Source organism: Tamandua tetradactyla, chromosome X (genome assembly GCF_023851605.1).
Source record: "Tamandua tetradactyla isolate mTamTet1 chromosome X, mTamTet1.pri, whole genome shotgun sequence".
NCBI classification, from domain to species: domain Eukaryota; kingdom Metazoa; phylum Chordata; class Mammalia; order Pilosa; family Myrmecophagidae; genus Tamandua; species Tamandua tetradactyla.
In genome coordinates, this window is record NC_135353.1 from 121,522,793 (window position 1) to 121,550,228 (window position 27,436).

Genomic DNA, 27,436 nt, shown 5'->3' on the forward strand with positions numbered 1-27,436 from the left:
GGTATGTTGCCTTCATTCTGTTTCAGTGTCCAGGCTTCTGAATTGTTTCGTGATCTATGTCTAAAGGTGTGAGGACTTGGCTCAAATTTTGGATCCATAGCCCAGGTAGTAAGCTGTTTCCAGGTGTGTGCTGAGGGTATGAAGTATATGAGCTGTTTGGGGGTTTGTATCCCCAGGGTGCAAAGTCCCTGAGGTATTTAGGACTCAGTCCAGAGTGTAAGATCAGACATTTGCAGGAGTCTGTGACCAGCTGGGGAGGTCTCTGAAATGACTGGTATCTATGTCCCAGTTTTTGGCTTTGGGCCTGTCTTTGGCCAGAGTGTGAGGTCTCTAGGTTGTTTTGTAGTCTGTTCCATGAGTATGAGGAATTCTTGTGTGTCTATGTTCACAGCGTAAGATCCCTGAGCTGTTTTGAGCTCTGTGTCCCATAGTGTGAGGTCTCTGAGGGTTTTTCTGTTCAGTGTTCAATGCTGTGAAGTCCCTGAGCCATTCAGGGTATGTTTCCAATGGCAAGGCATCATCCTGTTTCACACCCAGCCCACATACTCCATGGCATAATGTGAATCACCAGATATTTATTTATCCTTAAGCTCCACCACCACTACCACCCCTGCCACCCTCAGTTGTTTGCGGCTCCTGTTCTTGTACACCCAGATGTAAATATTTCTTTAGGTCATAGGTTTGAAGGGGAATTTGTAGGCCAAAGGTCATTCACCCAACACACCCACTTTTGACCACCTACTGTGTGCTGGGCACAATTTTAAGCCCTGGGGAGACACTTGGTAACTAAAAGTCTACATGTTGCTGCCCTGATGACATTCTAGTGGGGAAAGGTGCCAATTTCTCATTTTGATAGATGCTACCACCCAAATTCAGACTTCCATCAGTGGTGCCAGGAGAAATGAATGCTTGTTCATTGGCCTCCTCCCTACCGTTCACAGGTTGGGGCTCTGCAGCAGGGGATCAGACTGTTTGGCCTTTGCTCTCCAGAAACTTATCTGGGTCTGGAGGTGGGACGGCCCATTTGCCGATGGTGAGGTTGTCGCGGACATGAATCCATTTACTCGTGTTGGAGTGAGCCGAAGACTGGATGATTCGCGGACGACTACATGAAACATCTCCTCCCAGATCCTACACATAAGGGGAGCGTGAGCGGGTGGGAATGAAGAGTTAAGGATGGGACATAGCGCCCATAATGTACCACAGCACAACGCGGAGATGGAACAGTCCGCTCAGGGAGATACCACAGGGAGGGGGTGTGCATTTAGGAAGAAACCATTGTATGTGCGGCGACACGGAAGGGCTCCTCATCTCGCGAGTATATCGGCTCCAATCCCAGAGAGAGGGAGGAATACTGCTGTCTGGTCAGACCTCGGCTCCACCTTGCCCTCTCGGCCTGTGTAGCCGTCTCTCTCGAGAAGAGACCTCCCCATGTCTGGAAGCCTCCCTTGTCATCGTCCGCCCCGCTACGCCCCCATCGGTTCTACAGACTCTAATCAATAGTGGAAGATGGCGTGGCGGAAAGCCATGGAGAGGTGATTGGCTCTCGGGTGAGTAGGGCGGGATCAAGTGATGGCCTGAGCTCTTACTGGTCACCAAGACATTGCCTACACAAGCCCTTCCGGGGTACCGAGGTTTCCCGGATTCATTTATAGGTCACGACCCCTGCCCCTCCCGCACCATGCTCCGATTGGTCGTTGGTTCGGAGCAGGCGCTATGGCTTCTGGATGGGCGTTAAGATTTGCACAAGTAGGTTTGGCTACTGGAGACCGTAGGTTCGAATCCCGTCGAGGAATTTCAGCTTTTGCACATCTGTAAAAGGAGCTGGCATTATTGACTTGTACTCAAAGGTTGGCACAGAATGTGTCGGTAAATTTTTATGTTCTCTTCTATTTATTAGTCCTATTTTTAAAACAATGCTTACTGCGTCCCATTATATTATTTTCACGACTCCACTCACCGTTCACAACAGCACTGAAAAAAAACTTCTCCAGGGTCCTGGTTACTGTCTTCCAGCCTACCTATAGGTCTGAGTCCTGCAGAGAAGGTTTGAGATGACCTCAGATCCTCCTCCGGGCCAAGCTCCCCCAGGGAGAGTGTGACCTAGAAGTTTCCTGTTCTCTCTGGACCAGGCCTGACTAGGTGTGGCGGGGGTGGGGTGGGGAGATGGGCGGGGGTAGTGGGTAGCGGGGTAAGTAGGAGGGTAGTAAATGACTAAAGATAGATACATGATTTGATGCTATGGAGTGATGAGGGGTGTGTGGAAGTTTAAAGGAGAATTTTGTTGGGGCGCAAGGTTTAACCCAAAGGAGGAAACTTTTAAAGCATCAGGCAAGGGAAATGTTTGGCTGAGGGTAGAAATTAGTAGGAGAAAGGTGGCCCTCAAGTTAGTCCGTTTATCATAAGGCACTTATTACATGCTGTGTGTGCAGTCTGGAGTGTGAAGGGTGAGAAGTCTCTGACTTGTTGTGCAATCTCAATTGAAAATAGAGGATAAAATCTCTCAGCTGTTTGGGGTCTGTGTCACAGAGGTTTAGGTCTTTGAGATGTTTGTAGATCTCTGTTCTAGAGCTTGAAGCCTCCAAGCTGTGTGTGGGTCTCTCCCTGGATGTGAGGTTGTTTTTTTCCCCTTAAAATTGAATTCATTTTTGTTTTACTGGCATTTCTCTGACTACGAGAGAGGTTTAACACTGTTTTCTGTGCTTGCTGACCACATGTATGCATTTTATAAATCTTACATCTTTATGTCCTTTGATAATGTTTCCTTTTTAAAAACATCTTTTTATTTTGAAATCATTTTAGACTTACAGAAAAATTGCAAAAAATAGTACAGAGAGTTCCTGTATCCTCTTCACCCAGTTTCCCCTAATGTTAGTAATTTACCTAGCCGTAGTATAATTTTCAAAACCAGGAAATGAGCGAATACTCATTTTAGTTACCATGTTTCCCTCTCCTCCAATGGGTGACAGTTCCTCATTAACTTTCCTTTCATGACCTTGACACTTTTGAAGCATACTGACCAGTTATTTTATAGAATGCCCCTCAATTTGCCTGATGTTATCTCATAATAAGATTGAGATTCTGCATCGTTGACATGGATTCTACCCTTCTCCGTGCATTGTAGGAGGGAAAAACATGATGTTGATATGTCTTATTGTTGGTAATGTTAACCATGATCACTTGGTAAAGTTGGTGTCTGCCAGGCTTTCTCTATTGTAAAGTTACTATTTTCCCTTTGTAATTAATCGATAAAAAGATGTGAGATTTCTGAACTGTTTTGTGGTCTGTACCCAAGGGCATAAGCATTCTCACCTGTTTAGTTTCTGGGCCCAGAATGTGATCTGAGCTCTTTAGACATAGAGTTCTTTTGGGTTCTGGGTCCCATGATGTTATGTCCCTGCGTGTCTGGTGTATGTTTCTAGATGGTAGGTCTTTCATATTCTTGGTGGTCCTTGCCCCTGAGTGTGATGTCTTTGACCTTAGGGGTCTTTTCAGGGGTCTTCTCTGAGCTGTTTGGGTTTCTGTTTCCAGGGTGTGTGGTCTCTAAGCACTATATCCAAAGTTGTGAGTTCTTTCAGCTATTTTTTATTGGACTCTACCAGAGATTATGGGTCAGTAAGTACTTTGGTAAGTATGTCTAGGGCAGGGTTTCTTAATCTCAGCACTGTTATTTTGGACCAGAAAATTCTTTGCTTTGGGGGGCTTTTCTGTCTGTTTATTGTAGAATATTAAGCATGAGAAAAAAAGAACAGAAAAAGAGCTTTTCCTGACATCCAGAAGCTGGCCTGGCACTCACAGGTGGGCCATGTTTTTCTCCTATTAGACATAAACAATCTCCTATTAAACTGCTCTGAGACCATGATAAGGTGAGACAAAGCTTGGCTACTTTTTAATGTTGTCTAAGCACAGACATAAACAAGGTTACTGTGCCACCCACAAAATACCAAACATCTCCCCCTCCTTGGTTAATATGTGTGGCGGCTACTTCTTTACCAATTCCAGCTTTATCCTTACTCTAATCTGCCCTTCCTATAGAAAAGATTTATAGAGATGCCCTGTGACAGAATTGCCCCCACTTTTAGACAGCACCCAATCTAGAGTGAGCGCTGCTTCCTTACACCCTCACCCAAATCACTCAACCAAAGCCCAAATCCTCTAGTAGGTTCTTTCTAACACCCTTTTATTGAGACACCCCTCTGTTCCCCTTGGAGTGCATTTTGCCTCATTGCCATGAGCCATAAACAACTTCAACTGCAAATGTGTTCCTGGTATCTCTTGAGCTAAATGACCCTGACAAACAGCACTCCTGGGTTCTGTCCACTAGATGGCAGTAACATCACCCACCCCCAGCCTGTGACGGGCAAGATTGCCTCCAGATATTTGCCTGCTTTGAGAGGCGAAATTATACCCTTCCTCCTGTTGAAAACCACGAGTCTAAGGTGTGAAGTATTTGAGTAGTTTGAGTGTCTTTGTCTAAGGTTTGTGTTCTCTAAGAGATTTTTGGATCTGTGTCTTAGGGTGCGGTCTCTGAGCTGTCTCAGGGTCTTGGACCCAAGGTTTGAAAGCTCTGAGTTCTTTGGGATGTTGTATCAAGAAATAGTGACCTAATTACATTCCAAAGTCCAGACATAAGGTATTTGTGGCACTGCACTCTCTGGCCAGCCAGAAAGACAGTGGCTGTCCGGAAACTCCTCCAAGCAGGCTCACAGCAGCTCTGGCTTCCTTGACTAGGTCAAAAGCATAGGCAGCCTGCTTCCTTCAGAACCTCTGTGTTGTCCAGTGTCATAGAGGTCACTGGGTCTCCTCTGATAACATTTGTGGAGATCATGTTGTAGGGGGATGTTTATTCTTTACCTCCTGACACCAGCCATGGAGCAGGGTCCCCTGTCTCTTGGAATAGATGCTGCTCATTTGGACACTGGAGTCCATCTCCCCTCAGACCTCCTTCAGACTCACAGCATAGGGTTTTGGAGCCTAGTAGACTCTATTTCAAAGCTTGGAACCCCCAAGTCCTAGTTGGATGGTTAGGGAGTCTAGCTTTTGGGATTATCTAAGATTTAACTTGAACTGCTGAGATTTTTCCAAGACTGGTCTGTCAGATAAACAACATAAAAGCCACACACTTACACTCCCCTGATTTCAGCTCCTTTCCCCTAATCACGCACCCCTTCTAAAAACAGAATTCAGACCTGGGGAAGGGAAGTGATTCAGATAAATGCCATTTCTAGCCAGGGGGAAAGTGGGAACTCGAGACTGTCTTCATTTGGAAAGCAGGAGTCATGTGCACATTTCATTTAATATAAATGTGCATTGGGATGAAGTAAAAGTAACACCCCTCCAAAATTGTGTTTCTACCTCTAGTAAACCCATATTTTTACTTCAACTGTTCCTTTGAGGACCTACATAAAGGCCGTCCACCATAAGGCAAGGATGCAGAGTGAGTGAAAAACATGGTTCCTCTTCTGGAAACTGTAAATCTGATTAGAAGGGAGACAGGTTTGTATATTTATGTAGGAGGCAGGGTATGAACTCAGGAGAAAGGCTTTGAGGGAAGGTTCAGGACTGCAGTGAGGGGACCGTGGAGCCTGTGGTCAGTGCTCTCACAGCCTGAGTGGTCTCTAGGTTCATGGTGTTCTCCTTTGCCTTGGGCAGAGGTCTTTGCAGACATCCTTCCTCCCTGTCTTCTTCTCCTTTTCTTTCCCATTCTCCTCTTCCCTTTCTTCCCCTCTGCCCTATCCTCCTCATTCTCCTGCTATTTCCCCTCCTGCTTTTCTTCATTCTCCTATTTCTTTCCTTCCCCCCTTCTTTCTCTTCCTTTTCCTCCTCTCTTCTTCCATTCCTAGCTCCCCATCCTTCCTACTCTTTCTACTTTCCTCTCCCCTCACGTGTTTTCTAAGACGTGCCCTTACTCTCTACTCCTCAGCAGTCACCTTGAATATGGCCTTCCCTCTAAATCCTGTTTTCTAGGATCCTGGGATAGAAGTCCAATTCTGAGCTACTTTGATGAGATCCCAAAGTAATATTTTTCCTTCTTGGACTCCATTTATGCTCTTTTTATCTCATTAACAGTTGTTTTTCCTGGACCTAAAGAAAACCATGTTATTATAGAAAAATTGGAAAACACAAAATAACAGAAGAGAAATAAAATCCATCCCCCACCCCATTTGTTTCTCTTTTGCCTTCGATATACAGAAGAAAATGCTTTTTCTATGGTGACCCAGTAAAGATATACCCCCATTCCCACCTGTATATTTGAAACAAAATTCACAATTTTTCTCTCATTATGTCAGTCACAGTAATATTTTCTATAGTAGTCTGTTCTAATGTTCAAATAATTATTAATCCTTAAACAATACATTAATAATAATTGCTGACATGATTTTGCAAGTACTTTCATACACTTCTGAGCTAATTTTCTCCTCCTCCCAGCACTCCCAGCAATCCACTGGGGTGGAGGGGTGGGAGTCACTTTCTCAGTCTGATAGGTCACCTAGATCATAAAAGCAGAGCCAGGACTAGGGCTGAGGCCCCTAACAAGGTATCTCAGGGCTCGAGCTGCCCTCGTGCCCAGGCCAATGCCAGGGCCACATGGCCATTATCCCTGCTCCTTCCACATCATGTTCAGACTTCATCAGGTCCCAGAGTTGCCCAGAGAAGCCTTTATGATTGCTACACCTCTTTCCCCTAAATCCTCAACTAGGAAATACCCCCTCCACAGGACGTTTCCTCCCTGGGTCAATGCACTATTTTTCTTAGACTCAGTGAGCCCCACCCCAAGAATGAAAGTCACTTTTGTTTTTATATTTGGAGTTTCTTTGGCTGCAAATTCCAAATACCATTCAGTCAGATTATTTCTACCAATTTGGCTTAGGACATTTCTACAAAAATATTCCCAAGATGAATGAGATAAATATGACATTTATGTTTTCTAAAGTGTTTTAGTGTCTCCCCACAGGACAAGTGAATGCATATACCCTCCAAGCAGTTGCATTTATTCCTAGGCTTTCTCCACTGGGAGGAAGGAGAAAGGATGGAAGCTGTCCTGGGAAGCTCTAATGTTTCCCACGTGAGTCAGCTTTAATGATGAGCTGCAGATATGCTCTGTACCCATCAACAGCCTGTTTGTGTGTGTATATGTCTTTGAGTGTGAGAGAGAGAGGAAAAGAGCCCTCCCCATGGGGAATTTGCTCAGGGCCCAGGGAAGGTCCTGACCCAGGCTGGCTGTCACAGGCTTGTGTAGCATTTTCAGCATGTGACGAAGAAATGCTAAGTTGGGTCAGGCCAGTGCACCTGGATGAAAAGGCTGCAGAAGAATGTTCCTGACTCACAAGTTTCCTGTCAAGAATACGTAGGAGTTGAGCAGTCATCAAGGCAAGGGATGAACACCAACTTTCCTGGTGTCAGAGAGGGAGGCTTAGCTCTTCAGGAGACCAGACAGGCCTCCAGGTGAAACCAGTCTGCATACATGACATCAGCTACACAGGATAGTTTTTTCTGAATTCTTTTGGGATCTTTGTCTCACCATTTATGATTCTGAAGCAGTTTGGGATGTCTTTGTGATTTCTCTGTACTTTGTTGCGGGGGTTCACCATCCCAGGTTTGATGTCACTCATTTATTAGGGGTTTTTGTCAAGGGTGTAAGGTCTCTGAGTTGTTTGGGGGTCTGTGTGCAGCATGTGAGGCCTCTGAACTGTGTGTAGATCTGTTTCCAGGGTATGAGATCTCTGAACTCTTTTGGCTTCTTTGTCCCCAGATATGAGATTTCTGAGATATTTTTAATGTTCTGTTTCTTGAGATAAGGTCTCTGAGCTCTTCGGAAAGTCTGTGTCTAGGCCTTAAGGTTTGAGATATTTATGGTATCTGTATCCAGGTTATATGTATGCTAGCCAGTCCCCTAGATGCCCCCCAATGATTCTTTCCTCCTGGTGTTCATGCCCTGTGTAGTTTTCCCCTCTCCCCTCCAACCACCTCACAACACTCCACATACACATTAATAGGGCTGGCCTATGTAACCAATAGGATATTGCAGAAATGACAGTATGATTTCTGAGGTTAGATCACAAAAGGCATTATAAGACTTCTTGTTTCAATTCTGACACATAAAAGCTTGGAAGTCATCCTTACAATAAGAAAGAGTTGAACAAACCAAAAATCAATGTATTTCACTGGACTCTTCAGAGAACTGAGGTTGCAGGCAAACCAACCCCTCGAAATCTGAAGAGAGAGATAAATAGTTGTGGGGCCAAGATCTGCTAACCTGGAGCAGAAGTGTTCTCTAGCCAAAAACTGGTAGGAACACATGGTAAATTTGATAAACAGTTTGAGGCTGAGCGTGGACTAGCATGAGACCGAGAAAATCTTGGGGGCTGCAGTCTTAGAGGAATCCCCATACTTGTGAGGGTTTTACTTCCAGGAGTCCCATCAGAGTCTCACAGTGAAGAGCCAAGAAAGATCTCCTTGTGGCTCTAAGCAGGGAGAGGGAAAGGCTAACCATTGTGAGAAAGTCCAGTGCGTTCTCCATAACAATACTCTCCAGGGAGAAAGACTTTATCAGAGTCTTATCCCACCTGGGGAAAAGGCACTTCTCCCACTCCATCCTGCTCTGGCCTTCCTGTCTCACCTAAGGGGGAAAAAGATAAGAAATACTTATGAAGGTCACAGGACAGACATACAGACCCACTAAAAGACTGAGATTTAAATCATAAGAATATAGAATGCCCTCCTCCCACAACCTACCACCACACCAAGAAGGCTCCAGTATAATAATAGTACATTACAGCCAAGAAAGCTGCAAGACACAGACTCTGAGGAGGAATTCTTAGGGAAGCCCAGAACAACAGGGGAGACAAAAACAAGGAAAACTAGAAGAATTTGAAGCCTCTGACATTTACAGCTAAACAAAAACCAACCACAGCCCAACTCCTATCCAGATTAACATGTCCTCACACTAAAGGCCTGTCTACCTCAGTTATTACCCTATATAACATTTCCAGCTTTCAAAAAAATTATAAGGCACACTAAAAGGCAAGGAAAAACACAGTTGGAAGAGATGACGTGAGCATTAGAACCAGACTCATATATGACACAGATCTTGGAAGTATTAAGGAATTTAAAATAACTATGATTCTCCCTGATTTTAAAACCTATTATAAAGCCAGTAGTCAAAACAGCATGGTACTGGCACAGAGATAGAAGCATTGACCAATGGAATCAAATCAAGAGTTCAGAAATAGACCACCAAATCTGTGGTCAACTGATTTTTGACAAGGCCCCTAAATCCTCTGAACTGGGAGAAAATAGTATTTTCAATAACTAGGCATATAAGAACTGCAGATCAAAAGCCAAAAGAATGAAAGAGAACCCCTATCTTGCACCATAAAGCTTCCAGAAGAAAATATAGGGAAACATCTTCAAGACCTAGTAGTAGGAGGTAGCTTCTTAAACTTTATACCCAAAGCACAAGCAACAAAAGAAAAAATAGATAAATGGGAACTCCTCAAAATTAAATGCTTCTGCACCTCACAAGACGTTGTCAAAAAGGTAAAGAGGCAGCCAACTCAATGGGAGAAAATATTTGGAAATCACATATCACACAAAGGTTTAATTTCCTGTATGTATAAAGAAATCATGCAACTCAACAACAAAAGAACAAACAACCGAATTATAAAATGGGCTAAAGATATGAATAGGCATTTTTCTGAGGAGCAAATACAGATGGCTCAAAAGCACATGAAGAGATGCTCATTTTCATTGGCTATAAAGGAAATGCAGATAAAGACTACAATGAGATAACACCTCTACACCTATAAGAACGGTGGCTATTACACAAACAGGAAACTACAAATGTTGGAGAGGATGTGGAGAAAGTGGGACACTTATGCACTGCTGGTGGGAATGTATAATGGTGCAGCCACTATGGAAGACTGGCAGTTCCTTAGGAAACTAAATATTGAGTTGCCCTATAATCCAGCAATAGCACTACTTGGTATATACCCAAAAGAGCTGAAAGCAATGACACAAACAGATATGTGCACACCGATGTTCATAGAAGCATTATTGACAATCGTCAAAAGATGGAAACAAACCAGATGTCCATCAACAGATGAGTGGATTAACCAAATGTGGTATATACATACAATAGAATATTACGGAGCAGTAAGACAAAATGATGTCCTGAAGCACAGGACAAGATGTTTGAGCCCTGAGGACTTAATGCTGAGTGAAATTAGCCAGGCACAAAAGGATAAATACTGTATGAGTCCACTTTTATGACCAGCATAAAGGTATAATCAGAGGCTTATAATACAGAATATAGGGGACTTAAAGGTACATAGAAGCTAGAGATGGGTGAACCGTTAGCTAATGAGGTGGAACTCCAATGTAAGGGAATAGATAGGAGTGAAGGTGGCTCTCTAGTGGGTTTATAAGTAATATTACCATATTGAAGATGAACAATATTGAAAAGGGTTGTACAGACCTACGTGTCCCACTGATTAACACTAGAAATATGAATGAGTTCTCGCAAGAATCACTTCAAAGATGTGATTCTTGTACAAAGATTGTTTAACTCCAGGGTCCAGGGGGAACACTGCTATTGCATGCTATCAGCTATGTTCAAAAGGAAACCATCAGCACTACCACAGCAACAGCAAAGGTAAATAATGGGGGGGGGGGGACAAGAGTTAAGGGGAGATTTAGATTCCCTATTTGGCGAGAGTGTGTTTCTTGGTTTTCCTTCTCTTGGGAAGAATGAAATTATCTAAAATTGAGAATGTTGATGAACTTTGGGTTCTCTACATGATGCCCGATGAATGCAGGTGGCTGAAGGATGCACTAACAGAGAAGTACATTGGTGAATGGGTGTATACTTATGAATGAAGGTTGTGCTGCTACAAAAAGGAACAAAGTCGTGAGGCATGCAATGATGTGAATGAGCATGTGGGACATTTGGTGAGACAAAAGAAGCCAGTAACAAAAGAACAAGAATGGTATGGTCACCTTTAGAAAATGCTTATAAGAAAACAGGAGGCTAGATTGTAAGCTTTTAGAGGAGACACATTAAGTCTGGAGTGGTGATTATTATTTCTGGATTTTGAGAGTCTGTTTTATATATGTAACCTGATATTTAGAGATAAGAACAAAGCCGAACAGTTGGGGTTAACGTAATTCAGTACATAGGGATAAGGAAGACAGTGTCTGTATTTTAGAACCACATATACTCTTTGAGACCAATGGAAGAAAGGTTTATTTGGTCTGGAACTGAAATTTTCTGTAGTGCATAATCTAATTCAACCTATCTGTATAGCTCATTTGAACAACTGAAACACAGGGAGCACAGAATAAGAACAAGGTCCTTATATCCTGTATAGATTATTGTAATGCCTGGAAACATCCTAGAGTATATTAAACAGATAATCAAAAAGCATTGGCAAAGTCACCTGAGGGATGGGAGAAAGAATTTGGAACTATTAAAGCTTACTATCACGGAATCCCCTGATACTGTGTCAAACTTTAGGGACACCCAAATCAATAGGCCATGCCCTTGATCATGAGGCTTACTCTTCTGAAGCTTATGTAGATAGCAGAGAAGCTTAGACTACCTATAGGCATGCCTAAGAGTTACTTTTGGAGGACCCCTGTTGTTGCTCAGATGTGGTCTCAGTCTCTCTAAGCTCAACTCTGCAAGTGAAATCATTGCCCTCCCCCTACGTGGGACATGACAGCCAGGGATGAAAGTCTCCCTGGCGACGTGGGAGATGACTCCCAGGAATGAATCCAGACCTGGAACCATGGGATCAACAATTCCATCTTGACCAAAAGGGGTAAAAGAAGTGTAATTAATAAAGTATCAGTGGCAGAGAGAGTTCAAATAGATTCGAGAGGCTACTCTGGAGGTTGCTCTTATGCAAGCTTCAGTTAGACCTTGCTACCTGTCATAACCTGCCAATCCCCAACCAGGGCCATTCCAACTAATCCTAAAGAACACCTAGGACAATATGTAAGATTCAACAAGGGTTCCGGACACTAGAGTAACTTTCCAGAAACCTACAACCTCCGGATGGGTCCCTGGTCGACATAAGTCCTGAAACCTAGACCAGCCTCTTCAGAACATCAGATAGTTCCATCTCCCTACCCAATATTAGTGACAGACCATTCCAGCATGAAAAATTTAGAATTGCCATAGCCCAAACACCCCTAAAGAGAGGGATGGAAAGATCAGTGGTGATGGTGGAGTTATACAGAGAAGATAGGATTTAACAAATGAATATGAATCCTGAATCTTTAAATTGGTATCTCTTTTAGTCTCCAGTATCTTAGAGCAGCTAGAAGTAAACACCTAAAATTGTGGAATTGTAACCCAACTCTGAAATATATTCTGCAACTATTGTGGTGCTTTGCTTTGAAATTTATAGCTTTTTTGTATATATGTTATTTTTCATTAAAAAAAGAAGGAAAAAAGTCAATTGTGATGATAAAAAATTTTTTAAGCCCTTTAGCCTCCTATATTCTGGAGCAGCCAGTAGGAAAAATATGAGAGGATGATATGGTAGCCCATGACAAACTCCTGAATCTATCCTGTAACTACTTGTTGAACAGTGCTTTGGAAACTATTGCTTTGTATATATGTTATACTATACAATAATAAGTTAAAAATAGAAAGAAAAAAAGGAGTTATGACACAGAAGATAGGAATTAACAAACTGTTGAATCACTACAATGATACTCCTTTTAGCTTCCAGTGTTTTGGAGCGGCTAGAAGGAAAAATCTGAAATGTGGAATGGTAACCCATACCAAACTTTGAATTCTGTAACTACTTGTTAAAATGTGCTTTGAAAATTATTAGGTTTTTTTGTTTGTATATATGTTATATTTCAGAATAAAAAACATTTAAAAATGAAAAAAAAAAGTCACCTGCCACTTAAATACTGCCAATGGGTGTCTTAGTCTTGAATTTGTAATTCACCAAGTTTTGCTCTCAAATTTGAGAATCAAAAAGCAAGGGCTATGGCTTAGTGATTCCAATTCTAGGAATTCAGCCTACTTATTTATATCCAAGTGAAATCTCATATGTAGAAGGTTAATCTTTAAAGTACTCTTCGTAATAGCAAAAGGTAGACTCAGCCTAAATGTTCATCAGATGGTCATTAATAATGGCATGTGAATACACAACTATGTGAAGATATTGTGAGCCATTGATTGTACACCATGTATGGAATGTTTATATGTCAAGAATGTTTGCATGTTTGTTTGTTGTTTACAATAAAAATTATAAAAATAAATAAGTATGATTCATATGTTAAGAGTACTGATAGAAAAAAATAGCCAGCACACAATAATAAATGGGTAATGTAAGCAGAGAGATAGAAAAGAAGAACTGAAAGGATATGCTAGAACTCAAAATCACCATAACAGAAATGAAGAATGCTTTTGATGGGCTCATCAGTAGATCCAGTACAGTTGAGGAAAGAACCAGTGAGCTTGAAGATAGGTCAATAGAAACTTCCCAAACTGAAGTATAACGAGGAAGAAAGAAAGGCAAAAACAGAATAGTACATCCAAGAACTGTGGGAAAGTTTCAAAAGGTATAACTAATGCATAATTAAGATACCAAAAGGAGAAGGAAAACATAATGGGGCAGAAGAAATACTTGAAGCAGTAATGGCCAAGAATTTTCCGAAATCAATGACAACACCAAACCAAACATTCAGGAGGCTCAGAGAGCATTAGGACCAAAAAAAATACCTAAGCATATCATATTCAAACTTTAGAAAACCAGACAGAGAAAATCTTGAAGGAAGTCAGAGGAACAAAAAAACAAGGATAAAAATCACAGTAGACTTCTCATAAGAAACCTTGCAAGCAAGAAGAGAGTGGAGTGAAATATTTAAAGAGTTGAAAGAAAAAATCCACCAAACTAAAATTCTAAATCTAGTGAAATATCCTTTTGAAGTGAAGGAGAAATACTTAGGAATAAATTTAAGCAAGGAGGTACAAAATATGCAAACTGAAAACTACGAAACACTGCTGGAATAAATTAAAGAAGACCTAGGTAAATGGAAAGTAGGTCATGTTCATGGATTGGGAAACTTATTATTGTTAATATGGTAGTAGTCCCCAAACTGTTCTAAAGATTCAGTGCAATCCTTATCAGAATCCTAATGGCCTTTTTTGCAGAAATGGAAAAGCCTATCTTCAAATTCATATGGAATTACAAGGGACCCAGAATAGCCAAAACTATCTTGAAAAAGGACAAAGTTGGAAGACTCATAGTCCCTGACTTCAGAACATAGTTCTAAGCTACAGTAATCAAAACTGTGTGACATTGCTATGGTGGTTTAGAACTGTATGTACCCCCAGAAAATCATGTTCTTAAATTTAATCCATTCCTGTGGGTGTAAACCTATTGTGAATAGGACCTTTTGATGAGGTTACTTCAGTTAAGGCCTGGTCCAGGGTGGGTCTTCATCCTTTTACTGGAGTCCTTTATAAACAGGATGAATACAGAGAGAGGGAGAGAAAGCCACGGAAGCAAGAAGCTGAAATCAACAAAATCTGGAAGAGAAGAGAGAGACCAGAAGGCACTGCCATGTGCCTTACCATGTAGCAGAGGAGGCAGGGATCACCAGCAGCAGGTCTTCAGGAAGAAAGCATCACCTTGTTAATGCCTTGATTTGGACATTTTCATGGGCTCAAAACTGTGAGCTTGTAAGCTAATATAATTCCCATTGTTTAAGCTGAAACAATTTCATGGTATCTGCTTTGAGCAACCTTGGAAACTAAAACACTTGGCATAAGGATAGACATAAAGATAGACAGTATAATAGAATTGAAATTCCAGAAATAAACCCATACATTGTGGTCAACTGATTTTTTGGCAAGGGTACCAAGACCATACAGTAAGGAAGGAATAGTCTCTTCAACGAATGGTGGAGGGAGAACTGGATTTCTGTGTGCACAAGAATGAAGTGGGACCCCTAACTCACACCATATACAAAAATTAACTCAAAATGTATCAAAGACCTACATATAAAATTTAAAACTATTAAAATATTAGGAAAAAACAGGTGTACATCTTCATTACCTTGGATTTGGCAATGGATTCTTAGATATGACACCAGAAAGACAAGCAATCAAAGAAAAAAATAGAGAAACTGGACTTCATGAAAACTAAGTTTTTGTGCATCAAATGATACTGTCAAGAAAGTGAAAAGACAACCTAAAGAATGGGAGAAACATTTATAAATTATATATCTGATAATAGTCTAGTGTCCATAATATATAAAGAATTCTCAACAACAGAAAGCAAACCAATTTAAATCGTGTAAAGGACTTGAACAGACATATTTCCAAAGAAGATCTGCAAATGCCTATAAGCACATGAAAAGATGCTCACCATCATTAGTTATTAGGGAAATGCATATCAAAACCACAATCAGATACCACTTCATACCCACTAGCATGCAGAATTATAATTTTTAAAAGGCAGAAAATAACAAGTGTTGGCAAGATTGTAGGGAAATTGGAACCCTAGTACATTGCTTGTGGGAATGTAAAATGGTGCAGCAGCTGTGGAAAACACTTGGGCAGTTACTCAGTAAGTTAAATATGAAATTACCATATGACCCAACAATTCCACTCCTAGGCATATACCCAAAAGAATTGAGAACTAGTATTCAAAGAAATATTTGTACACAAATTTCATAGCAGCACTATTACAATAGCCAAAAGGTCCATCAATGGACTTCCGGGTCAAGATGGCGGCTTAACAACATGCACATTTTAGTTCGTCCTCCAGAACAACTACTAAATAACCAGAAACAGTACAGAACAGCTCCTGGGGCCACGTCAGTGACCAGAAACACAGCATACCCCAGTCTGGACCAGCTGGACTGGCTGTAAGCAACCCCCAGAACCGTGAGTTCTGAAAGCTGCGGCCGCCAGTGCCCCTCCCCCACAGGCTGCTTCCCAGAGGGAAAAGGAAAGGATTTACCAGCAGCAGGGACTGGGCACAATCAAACGCCAATTGTGGAATTAATTAACAAATTCTGACTACTAAAAATAGGCCCCCAGCTTAGGTGAACCTGATCAAAGTGGAGGTTGCTCATTTTTGCCCCGGCGCCAAAGGGGCAGGACTGACAGAAAAAGGGGGGAAAAAAAGAGAAGGAAACAGAGGTTTTTGTGGCTGTGTATCTAAAAAGGCTTGACTGCCTCTGGATACAGCGGCAGGACTTTTCAGGCTGCAACTGCCCCAGGCATAGGCAGAAGTGAGCTCTTTTGGGGGCTTGTCTGGAGCCTGTGCCTTCCCCAGGGGAGGGGTGAAGCCCAACTCAGGTGGAATCCCTCCATCAAGGAATTCAGACACCAGGGCTTTGTAATTTGAAGCCATTAAAACCAGCCTACAACCTCTCCTCTGTCTCCACCACGCCCCCAGCAGGGAGAGTCTGCCAAAGTTAAAGGTACTGCATCATCTTATGCTGGTGGGACCTGCAGTCAGATAAGCGCCACACACAGGGCAGGATAAGGAAAACAGAGTCCAGAGACTTCACAGGAAAGTCTTTCAACCTGCTGGGTCTCACCCTCAGGGAAAACCGACGCAGGTGACTCTTTCCTCCTGATAGGAGGCCAGTTTGATCTGGGAAAATCTGGCTGGGGTCTATAATATCTAAGTAGACCCTCCTAAGTGTGTGTGTCACGGGGAGGCACCACACAAGCAGGGTAAGAAACAAGAAAACAAGAACTGAAAAATTCTCCTCTGTTAAACAAAACTTAAGCTAAAGGTCCAGATAAAGCTGAACATAATGTCAAAGAACAGATAGACAACAAATTCATCCAGCAAGAAAACTCTAGATAACAGAAGTGAAAGCAATCTCCAGAATAAACTAATTAAGGTAATTAAATGCCTGACGCCAGCAAAAAATAACAAATCACACTAGGAAAATTGAAGATATGGCCCAGTCAAAGGAACAAACCAACAATTCAAATGACATACAGGAGCTGAAACAATTAATTCAGAATGTACGAACAGACATGGAAAACCTCATCAAAAACCAAATCAATGAATTGAGGGAGGATATAAAGAAGGCAAGGAAAGAACAAAAAGAAGAAACTGAAAGTCTGAAAAAACAAATCACAGAACTTATGGGAAATGAAAGACACTGAAGAAGAGATGAAAAAAACAATGGAAACCTACAATGGTGGATTTCGAGAGACAGAACATAGGATTTCAAAACTGGAGGATGGAACATCTGAAATCCGACAAGAAACAGAAACTATAGGAAAAAAATGGAAAAATATGAGTAGGGACTCAGGGAATTGAAAGACAATATGAAGCGCACGAATATACGTGTTGTGGGTGTCCCAGAAGGAGAAGAGAAGGGAAAAGGAGGAGAAAAACTAATGGAAGAAATTATCACTGAAAATTTCCCAACTCTTATGAAAGACTTAAAATTACAGATCCAAGAAGTGCAGCGTACCCCAAAGAGAATAGATCCAAATAGACATACTCCAAGACATTTAATAATCAGAATGTGTGAGGTCAAAGAGAAAGAGAGGATCTTGAAAGCAGCAAGAGAAAAGCAATCCATCACATACAAGGGAAGCCCAATAAGACTATGTGCAGATCTCTCAGCAGAAACCATGGAGGCAAGAAGACAGTGGGATAATATATTTAAATTATTGAAAGAGAAAAACCGCCAACCAAGAATTCTATATCCAGCAAAATTGTCCTTCAAAAATGAGGGAAAAATTAAAACATTTTCAGACAAAAAATCACTGAGAGAATTTGTGACCAAGAGACCAGCTCTGCAAGAAATACTAAAGGGAACATTAGAGACAGATACAAAGACAGAAGAGAGAGGTGTGGAGAAGAGTGTAGCAAGGGAGACTATGAGTAAAGGTAAAAAGAAGGAAAATTAGATATGACATATAAAATCCAGAAGGCAAAAGAGTAGAAGACAGTACTACCCATGAAGTAATAACACTGAATGTTAATGGATTAAACTCTCCATTCAAAAGACATAGTCTGGCAAAATGAATTAAAAAACAGGACCCATCTATATGCTGTCTCTACTCAAAGGACACGAGGCCAAGGACACAAATGGACATTTACAAACCAATGTTTATAGCAGCATTATTAACAATTACCAAGAGATGGGAACAGCCAAAATGTCCATCAACAGACAGTTGGCTAAACAAACTGTGACATTTACATAAGATGGAATATTATGCAGCTGTAAGACAGAATAAAGTTATGAAGTATGTAACAACATGAATGGACTTTGGGGACATTATGCTGAGTGTGATTAGCCAGAAGCAGAGGGACAGGTACTGTATGGTCTCACTGATATGAACTGACTAATTAGTGAATAAACTTGGAATATTTCCTTGGTAACAGAGACCATCAGGAGATAGAAATAGGGTGAGATATTGGGTAATTGGAGCTGAAGGGATACAGGTTGTGCAACAGGACTGAATATAAAAACTCAGAAATGGACAGCACAGTACTAACTAACTGTAATGTAATTATGTTGAAACACTGAATGAAGCTGCATGTGAGAATGATAGAGGGAGGAGGGCTGGGGACATAAATGAAATCAGAAAGAAAGATAGATGTTAAAGATCGAGATGGTATAATCTAGGAATGCCTAGAGTGAATAATAATTAATAGTGATATGTACAATGTACAAATTTTAAAAATGTTTTGGCATGAGGAAGAACAAAGGAATGTCATTATTGTAGGGTGCTGAAAATAGATGATAATTAATACTTTAAAATGTCACCTTCTGTGTGAGACTAAAGCAAAAATGTTTATTTGTTACAAAATTTATATTTTGACTAGAGCATTTCCTAATATAACTCATGTAGATAGTTTGATTGAATGTCATAAGTGCTTGGAATCTCAGGTAGGACATGAGATTTTGTTGGTTTGTCCAGAGTGATGCCCCGATGAATCCCAGAGTGATTTGATCAGTGACTGGAAAAGTATTTGCAAGCCCCCTTTGGGGAATGGTGAGAGTGGGGAGAAATTCAACTTCCCCACGTTGAATTCTTGATATTCTCACAAGCAGTGTGGACAACCAAAGCTATAGGCTGAGCCCCCAGTCTTGGGGGTTTGTTCATATGAAACTTAACCACACAAAGGTAGGTCAAGTCTACTTAAAATTTAGGCCTAAGAGTCACCCCCAAGAGAGCCTCTTTTGTTGCTCAGATGTGGCCTCTCTCTCCAGCCAACATGACCAGCAGCCTCACCACCCTCCCCCTCTCTGCATGGGACATGACTCCCAGGGGTGTGGACCTTCCCAGCAACGTGGGACAGAGATCCTGGAATAAGCTGAGACTCAGCATCAAGGGACTGAGAAAAACCCTAGAATGAGCTGAGAATTAACATCAAAGGATTGAGAGAACCTTCTCAACCAAAGGGGGAAGAGTGAAATGAGACAAAATGTCAATGGCTGAGAGATTTCAAACAGAGTTGAGAGGTTATCCTGGAGGTTATTCTTATGCATTAAGTAGATATCACCTTGTTGTTCAAGATGTAGTGGAGAGGCTGGAGGGAACTGCCTGAAAATGTAGAGCTGTGTTCCAGTAGCCATGGTTCTTGATGATGATTGAACAATGATATAGCTTTCACAATGAGACTCTGTGAATGTGAAAACCTGTGTCTGATGCTCCTTTTAGCTACTATATCAACAGAATAGTAGAACATATGGAATAAAAATAAATAGGGGGAACAAATGTTAAAATAAATTTAGTTTGAAATGCTAGTGGGAAATGAAAGTGAGGGGTAAGGGGTATGGTATGTATAATCTTTTTTTTCTCTGTTATCGTTTTATTTCTTTTTCTGTTGTCTTTTTATTTCTTTTTCTAAATTGATGCAAATGTTCTAAGAAATGATGAATATACAACTATGTGATGATATTAAGAATTACTGATTGTATATGTAGAATGGAATGATATCTTAATGTTCCGTTTGTTAATTTTTTTTAATTAATAAAAAAAGTTAAAAAAAAGAAAAAAGATCCATCAATGGAGAATGGATAAACAAAATGTGCTCTTTCCATACAATGGAATTTTGGGCCATAAGACAAAATGAAGTACTGATACATGCAGCAATGTGGATGAACCTAAAAAACCTTATGATAAGTGAAAGAAGTCACACACCCACTAGGATGGTTACTATTTTTTAAAACATAGAAAACGGCAAGTGTTGGCAAGGGTGTGGAGAAATTGGAACTCACATGTATTTCTGGTGGAATGTAAAATGGTACAGCCACTAAGGAAAACAGTTTGATGGTTCTTCAAAATGTTAAACATAGACTTACCACGTAACCCAGCAATTCTCTTAGGTGTATACCCAAAAAAAATTGAAAGCAGGGACTAAACAGATACTAAGTATCTGTTTTTTTTAAAAACAGATACTTATATACCAATGTTCATAGCAGCATTTATTCACAGTACCCCTAAGGTGGAAACAACTCAGATGAGCATGGATAGATAAATGGATAAACAAAATCTGGTGTATCCATATATTGGGATACTACTCAGCCATAAAACGAATGAAGTTCTGATATATGCTACAACATAATGAAAACATTATGTTAAATGAAATACTCCAGACACAAAAGGACACATATTGTATGATTCTACCTATGTGTAATATTTATAATAAGCAAATTCATAGAGAAAGTAGATTAGAAGTTAACAGAGACTGGGAGGAAGGTGAAGGGGGAGTTGTTTCTTATTGGGTAACAAGTTTCTGTTTTGGGTGATGAAAAAGTTTTAATGAAGGTAGTGATGGTAGTGCAATATTGTAAAAGAAATTAATGCCACTAAATTGTACACATACAAAGTGGTTTAAATGGAAAATTTTATGATATATATATGTATATATATATATATACACACACACATATTACCACAATTTTAAAAGAGAGAAGCCACACAAAAGATCACATATTGTATGATTCCATTTACATAATGTGTCTGGGGTAGGTGAATTCATGGATATAGAGGGCACATTGGTGGTTTCCAAAGGTTGGGGAAAGGGAAGTGACTGCTTAGTGGGTGTGGGGTCTCCTCTGGAGGTGATGAAAGTGTTGAGGAATCAGATGAAGGTGGTGGTCTGTAATCCTGTAAATGGACTGGGTGCTACTGAGTTACGTGCTTTGAGAAATGGTTAATTTTGTGTTATATGAATTTCACCTTAAGAAATAAGAACAAAAACACTAAGATAATTCATTGCCAACAGATGGTCCCAGCAAGAGATGTTAAAAGAAGTTATTCCAGAAGAAAAAATAATGTAGGTAAGAAACTCTGCTATACATAAAGAAAGAAATGAAGAGCATTGGAGAAGGAATGAATGAAGGTAAAATAAAATATTTTATTTTTCTTATTTTTAATTGATCTAAAGGATAACTCTTTATTTCAAGTAATAGTAACAATATATTGAGTGATCATAGCATATGGATAAGTGAAATGAATAACAGCAATGTCGTAAAACTGGGAGGGAAAAATGAAAATACTCTGTCATAAGGTATCTGCACTGCGTGTGAAGAAGTACAGTATTACTTTAAGGCAGACTTAAATTAGTATATTGCAAACTCTAAGACCTCTAAGACAGCAACTAAAATTTTTTTAAAAGAAGAATAATTGATATTCTAAAAGAAGAGGTAAAATGCAATACTATAAAATGCTCACTTAAAACCAGAAAAGGCAGAAAATGGGAGAGAAGACACAGAACAAATGAATAGAAAACAGTAACAAACATGGTAGATATCCAACTATATCGTTAATAACTTCAAATGTGAATGGCCTGATTATACTGATTAAAAGACAGATATTGTCAAAAGTAGAAAACAGGGCCCAACTATATATCGTCTACAAGATTAAAGACTCAGATTGAAAGTAAAGGCATACAGAAAGATATACCATGTTAACAGCAATCAAAAGGAAGCTGGAGGGTGTACAAGGGTAGTTCAGTGGTAGAATTCTTGCCCACCATGTGGGGGACCCAGGTTCGATCCCTGGCCCATGCACTTCCTCCCATCCCCCCAAAAATCACAAATGGTGCTGTAATAATGGGATAGTCACATGGAAAAAGAATGAAATGTATGACCCCCCACCATACAGCATACAAAAAAAAGAAAAAGAAGAAAAAGGAAAGCTGGAATAGCTATATTAATTTCCAGCAAAGCAGACTTCAGGACAGGGAAATTAGCAAGGATAAAGAGAGGTATTATATAATAATAAAGGGATCAATTCTCTGAGATAACATAACAGTTTCAAATATGCATGTACTAATAACAGCAACAAAAATATATGAGGCAAAAAGGTGGAAGCAACCTGTGGTAGTTAGATTCAGTTGTCAACTTGGTCAGGTGAAGGTGCCTAGATCTATTGCTGTGGACATGAACCAATGGCCTGTGAACCTCATCTGTTGCTGATTACATCTGCAGTCAGCTAGGAGGCATGCCTGCTGCAATGAATGATGTTTGATTTAATTGGCTGGTGCTTAAATGAGAGAGCTCAACGTAGTGCAGCTCAGCATACCTCATCTCAGCACAAGCAGCTCAGCCCAGGCCTTTGGAGATGCAGAAAGAAATCACCCCAGAGAAAGTTGTTGGAACGCAGAGGCCTGGAGAGAAGGCCAGCAGAGATCATCCTGTGTCTTCGCATGTAAGAAAGAACCTCAGTTGAAAGTTAGCTGCCTTTCCTCAGAAGAACTAATGAAATAAATCCCCTTTTATTAAAAGCCAATCCGTTTCTGGTGTGTTGCATTCCGGCAGCTAGCAAGCTGAAACAGATTTTGGTACTGGAGGGTGGGGTGCTGCTGCAGTTTGCAAATACCAGGTATGTTGGAACGTTTTTTTTGATGCCTAAGGGGAAGATTTTGGAGGAACTGTGAAGAGAATGATGAAGTCCTGGAGTGTTTAAAGAGATTGTTGGTGTAAACGGAACCACTACCAATCTGGAAAAGGGGGGACACAAAAGGGACAAATTAGAGTTTGCAGAGTGAGAACCATGGAAGCTCAGGTTTGAAGCCAAGAGACCTCAGCCAGAAGAGTGGACCCACCCATATACATGGAGAGGATGAGTTTGCCCCGAGGGTAGAGGATGAGTCCCCCATCTCACTGCAGTGGAAGAGTTGTGCCGCCTCAGGCCTTTGAGAAGGCACAGCATGCTCCTTGGGGACTGGGGAGAGCCTGGCTGCCACCACATGGAGGGGTTGAGCATGTGCCTCAGAAATGGCAGAGAGCCCAGGGGTGGCCCCAATGCCTGGAGAGAGTGGAGCTGAGAAAAAGGTGGTCTCCTCAATGTCCCCCGAGGTTGATTTGGAAAGAGGTGGGCCACTGCATAGGCCCTGGGTAAGGGTGGGACTGCCACTTTCTAAAGCTGAAGGATAAATGACTTTCAGACTTTGAAATCTAATGGTCTTTGCCTTGCAGTTTTTCAGAATTGTTTGGATCTTGTGACCCCTGTATTCCTTCCAATTTCTCCCTATGGAAATGAAAACCTGAATCCTGTGAACGTCCTCCTTTGCATACTGGCACCAGATAACTTGTTTTGAGATTCATAGGTCCACAGCTAGAAGAGAATTTTTGCACCTTAATATTGTTTAAGGTGATGCGTGTAGTTGCCAAGTTGACAAGGGGTGGACATGTGGTAGTTAGATTCAGTTGTCAATTTGGCCAGGTGAAGGTGCCTAGATCTGTTGCTGTGGGCATGAGCCAATGGCGTGTGAACCTCATCTGTTGCTGATTACATGTGCAGTCGGCTAGGAGGCGTGCCTGCTGCAATGAATGATGTTTGATTTAATTGGCTGGTGCTTAAATGAGAGAGCTCAGTGTAGCACAGCCCAAGCAGCTCAGCCCAGGCCTTTGGAGATGCAGAAAGAAATCGCCTCAGGGAAAGTTGTTGGAACCCAGAGACCTGGAAGGAAGGCCAGCAGAGATCACCCTGTGCCTTTGCACGTAAGAAAGAACCTCAGTTGAGAGTTAGTTGCCTTTCCTCAGAAGAACTAATGAAATAAATCCCCTTTTGTTAAAAGCCAATCCGTCTCTGGTGTGTTGCATTCCGGCAGCTAGCAAACTAGAACACAACCCAAATGTCCATCAGCAGATGAATGGAGAAACTGTGGTATAGTCATACAATGGAATATTTACCACCACCTTAAAAAGGAATGAAGTCTTGATGCATGCCACTGCATGGATGAACCTTAAAACATCATGTTGCATGAACTAAGTCAGACACAAAGGGACAGATGTTGTGTGATTCCACATATATGAAATAGCTGGAATATGCAAAGGCTTAGAGACAGAAGGTACAGTACAAGTTACCAGGGGCAGGCACAGGGAGGGAAACTAGGGAATAATGCATAATGGGTATAGGGTTTCTGTGTTCTTGTAATAGATGGTGGTCAGGGTAGCACAACATTGTGAATGTGATTTATCCCACTTAATGGAATGCTTAGGAGTGGTTGAAATGGGAAAGTTTATGTTGTCTATATGTTTCCACAATTAAAAAAAAAAAGAGCAACTAAAGAGGCAGTGACAATCAAATGTGATACATGAGCCTGGATTGGCTCTAATAATGGAGGAGAAAAGGCCCAAAAGAATATTATTGGGACATATGAAAAATTGGAATATAGACCAAAAGCTTTATTATCATTGTTAAAGTTCTTGAACTTGATGACTATACTTGGTGGTTACATAAGTGAATATCCTCTTCTTAGGAAATTTACATGGAAGTATTAGGTAATCAATGAGCATGATGTATACAACCTACTCTCCAATGTTTAGAGTATTGATAGACAGATGGATAGATAGAATGATACAGTATACATGAAAGAATATTAAAACTCATCGGTGTGGGTATCTGGGGGGGTGGGAGAATGTTGGAGTTCTCTATGGAGTTTGTATTCTTTTTGGAATTGTTTTATAAGTTTGAAATTATAAAATAAAATTTTAAGAAAAAAGAATGTATTCATGAAAAATATATTTAGAAAAGGTTATTATATAAGGAACATTTGCACTTAAAAAAATATATCCAGCCCCCGCCCCCAAAGAATACATGGAGTAAAAACTAATAGAACTGAAAGGAGAAATAGAGAACGCCACTCTTCTAATTGGAGGTTTAAACACTCCTCTGTCAGTAACTGATGGATAGAACAGTCAGAAAATTAGTAAGGATTTAGATGACCTGCATTATCAGTCAACTTGATCTAACTGACATTTACAAAATACTCCAACAACAGCAGAATATACATTCTTCTCAAGCTCATGTGGCATATTCACCAAGATAAATCACATTCTAGGCCATAAAGCATACCTTAAAAAAAGCTCAAAACATAGACACAATACCAAGTATATTTTCAGATCACAATGGAATTAAGCCAGAAATCAATAATTAAAACATAGCTGGAAAATCTCTAAATATTTGAAAATTAGTATACTTCTAAACACATGGATCAGAGAAATCTCCAGAAGAATTAAAGCATATTTTGAACTAAATGAAAATGCAGGTTATCAAAATTTCTGGGATGCAGGGAAGCAATGCTCACTTAGAGGAAAATATAAAAGGCTTCCTTCCCTTCCTCTTTCTTGGATCATTTGCTCTAGTGGAAGCCTGCCACCATGCTCTAGAGATAACAAGCAACCTCATGGACAGTTCCAGCCAAAATCCAGCACTAACTTGTAAGCCATGTTAGTGATCCAGCTCAGAAGCAGAGCTTCCAATCCCGCTCAAGCCTTCAGAAAACTGCAGCCCTGGCCGATAATCTTGACTAAAACTGCCTGAGAGATCCCAATGCTAAGCTGCTCCCAAATTCCTGGCTCCCAGAAACTGTGTGAGATAATAAATGTAACTGTTGCTTTAAGCCAGTAAGTGTTGGAATAATTTGTTATACAGCAAAAGATAAAACCTAATAAATGATGTTTCTGAGCTCTTTGAGGGTCTCTGTCCAGGGTTTGAGATTTCTGAGCTTTTGTGTGTGGCCTTTATGAGGTCTGGGGATTTTGGGTGTTCAGTATTTCACATATTTAGGTTTGTGCTCTCTTTGGGTTCTCTTTCTAGGTTTTGGAATTTATATCAAAAGTGTAGGCATTGTGTGCTGTTTTCTGTACAGAGAATGTGAGGTCTCTGAACTGTTTAGGATCCTTAATCCTAGGGTATGTTGTCTGTAAAACACTTTGTCCTTGGGTCCAGAATTTGAAATCTCTGAGCTCTCTGACTGTCTGAGTTTGGGTGTGAGGTCCATCAAGGGGTTTGGCGGTCTGTGTCTCAGGTTTCACATCTATGAACTCTTTGTAGGACTGTGTACAGGTTGTGTTTATTCTTTGAGATATATGTGTGTCTAAATCCCAGGAAGACAAGTCACCAAGGTGACTGGAGTTTGTATCCAGGGCATCAGGTCTTGGAAGAATCTGGGCTACTCAGTCTCTGCATATCAAGACTCTGAGGTGTTTGAGAGTCTATGTTCAGACATTGATATTTCTGACTTGGGGGTGGGGCTGGACCAGTGTCTCAGAGTATTACCTCTCTGATCTTTTTATGAATGTAAGGTTCATGAAATGTTTATGGGTATGTGTCCCAAGATGTGGGGTGTCTGACATGTTTGTGGGTGTATGTCACAGTGTATGAAGTGTCTGTTCATGGGTATATGTACCAGAGTATAAGGTATTTGAGATCTTTGAGGGTTTATGTTCCACATTGTGAGGTCTCTGATGTACTCAGGTGTATATTTTTCAGGATATGAGATTTCCGAGTTGTTTGTGGGTATATATTGCAGGATGTGTGCGAGATCTCTGATCTATTTGTGTGTGTGTATGTCCGGGGTATGTAGTTTCTGCTTTCTTTGTATGTACAAGGGTGTGGGGTTTCTGGTCTTCTTGCAAGTTTATGTCCCAGGGTGTGAGATCTCTGTTCATGGGTATGTGTCAGGGTGTGAGATCTCTGATCTGTTTGGGAGTAGTAGTTCACAGAATGTGAGTTCTTAGGTCTGTTTGAGGCCATATGACCTTTTTCGGGATGTGTATTCATGGTGTAAAGTCTCTGAGATCATTGTGGGTATATATCCTAAGATGTGAGGGCTCCAATCTGTTGGGTGATATAATTCACAGGATGTGAGGTCTCTGATCCATTCGTCAGTATGTGACATCTGTCTTCACTGGTTTATGTCTGTTTGTGGGTATATCTCCCAGAGTATGAGTTCTCTGATCTGTTTCTGGGTATATGTCCCAAAGTAAGAAGATTCTACCTGTTTGTCCAACTATGTTTCTGTATGTACAGTCTCTGATCTGTGCATAGCTGTATCAAGAGTTTGAGGTATTTTTCTCCTTATAGTTGTAAACTGCCATTTGTGGTGTCTTTGTTGTGTTTGTGGCAGTATGTTCCAGAGTTTTAGGTTTCTGGCTGTTTTTGTGTATACATCTCAGGCTG

At 40.8% G+C, this 27,436-nt stretch overlaps 1 long non-coding RNA gene across 2 annotated transcripts; it reads left to right on the forward strand.

Moving 5' to 3' along the window:
• The first annotated feature begins 1,279 nt into the window (after positions 1–1,279).
• On the forward strand, positions 1,280–26,125 carry LOC143670489 (uncharacterized). 2 transcript variants are annotated; one of them, XR_013169379.1, is made up of 3 exons: positions 1,280–1,550; positions 21,249–21,365; positions 25,618–26,125. It is a non-coding gene; the product is annotated as an uncharacterized LOC143670489 (long non-coding RNA). The 2 variants fall into 2 exon arrangements; XR_013169378.1 differs by lacking the exon at positions 1,280–1,550 and adding an exon at positions 1,563–1,869.
• Positions 26,126–27,436: the final 1,311 nt, after the last annotated feature.